The sequence below is a fragment of the Priapulus caudatus genome, unplaced genomic scaffold, assembly GCF_000485595.1.
Source record: "Priapulus caudatus unplaced genomic scaffold, Priapulus_caudatus-5.0.1 Scaffold577, whole genome shotgun sequence".
Classification (NCBI taxonomy): Eukaryota; Metazoa; Priapulida; class Priapulimorpha; order Priapulimorphida; family Priapulidae; genus Priapulus; species Priapulus caudatus.
The window spans coordinates 132,649-137,448 of record NW_014577638.1 but is presented as its reverse complement, the minus strand read 5'-3'; the positions used below and the strand labels follow the sequence as shown (position 1 = coordinate 137,448).

Sequence of the window (4,800 nt, the reverse complement as noted above, 5' to 3'; positions counted from 1 at the left end):
GGAGGAGGAGGAGGAGGAGGAGGAAGAGGAGGAGCGGGATGATGAGGCACAGGAGTAGAAGGAAGAGGAGGAGGGGAAATAGAGGTTGATCTCTGCATGGGTTTAGATTCGTGAATTTAATAGTCACTGTAACTACGATCGCTGCATGTTTTGCGCACATTTCGACATGTGCCAATGCCGCATACATGTAACGCTGTGGCTATATGCCCGGCAGCCGGGCACGGTCTTCGATTTCCTAAATGTCCCGCAGTTCCTAACCATAACCCTAACCAGCGTGAGAAACTAGCGGTCGCCCAGTCGCCAGTGGCGATTAGAAAATCGACCGGGCGACTGCTTGCTCGTGTCAGCTGGTCCGGCGGGGCGACTACATAATCACCGCACAGGAAATAAAAAATTTACCAAACTGAGGCCATAATAAAAATGTTGTTTGTTTGCTCTCACCCGACCGACCCTCCAAAAAGGGGCCGACACAAACATTTGTATTGACCGTTTTTTTTTAAAGTTTCTGTATGTGGCAGGCCTGCGGCAACTGTACGCGGGCTATAGTACTAGAGCTATGCACAGCCTTCGTACGTGCCTTTTGGCTGGGCGGCACTGATTGAAGTAGGGGGGAGGGACGAGTGCATTATTGATTGTTTCACTTTCAGCCAAGTGCCAGGGTGCATGTTCATTATTACATATGTAGGGGCTATGGTAGGGGGTGGCCGGGCACCGCTGGTATGAGAGCGCGACAGCAAAACTTTCCTGGAATCGCTGGATTTCAAAACTTGGACAGCAAAACTTTCCTGGAATCCTGGAAATCGCTATATTATGATTTAGATATTAAATAACTTAATTATGGATCTAACTCTGACAGATTAACTCTATTTTCCTTTCCAAAGACTGTGATAAGAAGATATTTATTATTTCTTAATTCAAGTTCCTTTTATTTGTAATGCTTTTATTTCCACATTACGTGTATGTGTGCGTGCGTGCGTGCGTGTGGTCTGGAAATAAAATCATGCACAATTTAGCTCTGATAAACACAAGTGTTTAAAGGTATTTTATATGTATATTGTATCACTGTGCAATGTACATTATATAAATGTGTAGGCAAACATAAAAGGTATCTCCCCACAAGCACACCTGAGCACGTAGACACCATTGCTGAATTTGTAAAAAGACCCCCCTCAAAAAAAAGCCAACCACACTTTTCAGCCTGGGTCGGGTGAGGGCAAACAAAAAATTGTTTAATTGTGGCCTGATTATTTTGTTATTCTCTACTAACCTTCTTCATTATTGTAATGAAATCAATGGTAAATTTAATCAAATATAGACTAAAAATAGTCAAATTCCGAAGCCTAAAGTTCATGCGAAGTACACAAACTCTCGATGTTTGTTGTGTTCGATTTTCTAGGTCATGCTGTTAAACCTCTGCTAATTCGATAATACTGGGCATCCCGACCAATCAGCGATCGCGTGTAATAAAATATGATAATTTATAGGAATAATGGGCGGTCTTCAGAGACCGCTGATCTTTGATGTTTTGATCGTGGATTTTTGATCCTGGATTTTTGATCTTTGATTGATTTGATTGATTTTTGAGATTGATCTTTGGACTTGTTCCGATTTACTACGCATCAGTGTATCGAAACGAGTAAAAAATATAATTTTTAAGAATACCTTAGAATGCACATCACCAAATTGCACCATCCCCCCCCCCCTATAAAAACGTCCCCACATCCGAGTCATTCCCTTTGCTATGACAGAAATCCTGGACCAGTGCCTACTGACCAGGACCAGTACTTCCTCAGAGGTACTGGTCCTGCTGGACCAGTGCCTCCAATTATCAGTTTTTCACCCTGCTAACCCTTGTTTACTTGAGATAACGCTGAAAATTAAAAACTGCCGGACATTTAGATTTAGGAAATCGAAGACCGGGCACGGTCTTCAATTTCCTAAATGCCCCGCAGTTCCTAACCATAACCCTAACCCTTGTTTACTTGAGATAACGCTGAAAATTAAAAACTGCCGGGCATTTAGATTTAGGAAATCGAAGACCGTGCCCAGCAGATATATATGCCGGCTGCCGGGCATATAGCCACTCTGTACATGTAAACCTACATGTACATGCGGCTTATGCAAATACGGGTCACATTTGCGGTACGACAGTACACAAACTACTAGACCAATAAATTGTGCCCTAAAAAATTTTATATTCTGATGTTATATTAGATTTATCCTAAAATAACATCAGAATATACAAATTTTTAGGGCACAATTTAACTACAGTACAAGGCCAAGTATGACACTGATCACGGACAATATGCAATTGATTCAGCATAAATATAGCATAACAAATTTAAATTGCCGATATTTTAAAGAGAATTGAATACTCATTAGACTGATTATAGTACAGTACAGTATATTTATATTGCGATTGCGAAATCTTCGATTGTGTACGCGTGTACATGCGCACGTGTGTACAGGCATTGTATACGCGCGCACGTGAATACACACTCAGACACTGTACTGTACTGTAGTCTGTACTGTAGTCTGTACTGACTGTAGCCCGACCAGGCTGTGCGACGGATTGTCTATACCCTAGACTATACCCTATACCCCTATACCCTATTGTCCTAACCCTAGCGATACCGTTTCTCGGAGCTATACTGACTGTAGTGTAAATTTACTACACGATCGATTGTATTACTATACGTAATATGTAAGTTAATTACTACATGCACACAGCAAAACGAATAACGTACGATCTACCTTTGCTATCAACGCCTACTGGGCCGAGTGATCAACTGCTGTAACTGCCTGTAAGAAATCGATTGCATGAACTGGCTTACCTGCCTGCCTCCACTACCAGAGGCAGCGTGCCAGCGTGGTTGGTAACCAACAACAAAAATCCAATCACCAGCGAACCACACACGACTATCCGCAGTTCGATCACTTCTTTGCTCACAGATTCAGGTGATCCTCTAACACATTATCATGGCGACTATTGACGTGATAATAACGTTATTTGCCGGTAATAATAAGAACATTCCACACAACAATACGAACACAAACATAGAGAAAGAGACACCACGCTGCTTTAATGCTCGCGCATGTATGACGCATACTTTGCTACTAGCGCCACCGCTAAACTTTTCAGGCACAGGTGGGTGTACGGTAGGGTGTATTAATTACAACCCCACAATTAACCTCATAAAAAACGTTAATATTAGTCAAGTAGACTATAGCGAAGTAGGAGACAAGCCAAGCTTAGTTGAGTGCTCATAATAATACTGCAGATCGCAGTAGAAAGACGAGAGAGGGTATTATTTAGAGAAAGACGAGAATATTATATAAAGGAATAACAGAATCACATATCCGTTTATGTACTTTTATACATTAATTGACAGAGATAATTAGAGTTGTAGCAAACATTCGATACTCATTCGTGATCGCATACGATCAAATATAATCTAAAACGATACCAACTCCCCCCAATCACATCATACATATCTCACGAATGACAGACCGCGTCTGCTACCGATAGTTGTACACTAACGCCACCAAATGGCCAGGTGTGGAAGTACGTATATATATAAAGCTCCTGCAATCTTGGAAACCAATGTAGCCAAGCGGTGACGAGCTGACGCATTTAAATAGATGGCACATATTTCGTAGCTTGATTTTGTTGGTAAATGTGTATAGTGGGGTATTAATATAATAACCCCAAAGGCTATCTTGGGCGATCAGTCTTCCAGAATTTCTCCTTGGTGTAGAATAGAGTCGTATATGTGTGTTAATTCGCGCACGCCGAGTATCTACTAAATATTATTCCGTTGAAATAAATGTATTTAAATTATAGAACATATATATTCATTCGCTAGTTGAAAATATATATGTCTAGCCTAATATGATAATATCTCACTTTATTAATTATAAGGCGTTTAATCTTCCTGAATGTCTACGTAACACCTATGTCAGAGTGAGGATGCTGTAATGAATGAACCCTATGTGAATGCTATCTATCCATGTACCCACCCAACGTACAGTCGTAGTGAAGAGCTCTGCTGATTTCTCTCTCGCTGCTGCCACGTTACTCCTGCAGATGGCGTTGCTCACTTCGCGCATCGTTTACTAATTACATTAATTACATTGATTACCCCACGCGCGTGCACACACACGCACACGCTGCCACCTACTGCCGAATAATTATTATTTCATCATATGCGTATTTTGCGTGAACTCAGGCGGCAGAGCGGCGGCCGCGTGACGTCATACAATAGCCACGGCCGGGTGAAGGGCCGACAACAAAGGGATACTGACACGTGTGCTATATAGCCAGCTGGGTGCAGTATATGTGGTACTATATAAATAAATAAAGTCTCTTCTCTTTCCTCTCACTCTCATCTCGTCCCGCTACTCCATCTTTCATTCCCCTCTACACACACACCACAATCTCTCTTTCGCACTAACACCACACGCGCCGCGGCACCACACAACACGACCACACAACACACACACACAGCCACCACACACACCACACACACACATCGCGCACACAACACAACACATCACCACACACACACACACACAAATGCACCAGAATCCGCTCCCATTCACCAGTATTAATAATTGCACAACACTCACACCGATCGTGTGGGAGCAACGAGGATGACCCATCACCTGACACTCGTTCGCCTACGCGCCCTCACAAGAATTGCAAAGCCATTTAAAAAACGAACCTCGCCTCCCGCCCAGTAATAAAGCTGGCTAACGCCGCCTGGTAATATTACACCAATGTGCTTATTGATAATGCAA

At 42.4% G+C, this 4,800-nt stretch overlaps 1 protein-coding gene across 1 annotated transcript in view; it reads right to left on the bottom strand.

Annotated features, from left to right (window-relative positions):
* The window catches only part of LOC106811801 (usherin-like), a 129,146-nt gene extending 126,086 nt beyond the window's left edge, over positions 1 to 3,060 (bottom strand). Inside the window, 1 exon segment of the mRNA XM_014815521.1 lies at positions 2,835 to 3,060. The gene's annotated coding sequence lies outside the window, so the exon portion shown is untranslated.
* Positions 3,061 to 4,800: the final 1,740 nt, after the last annotated feature.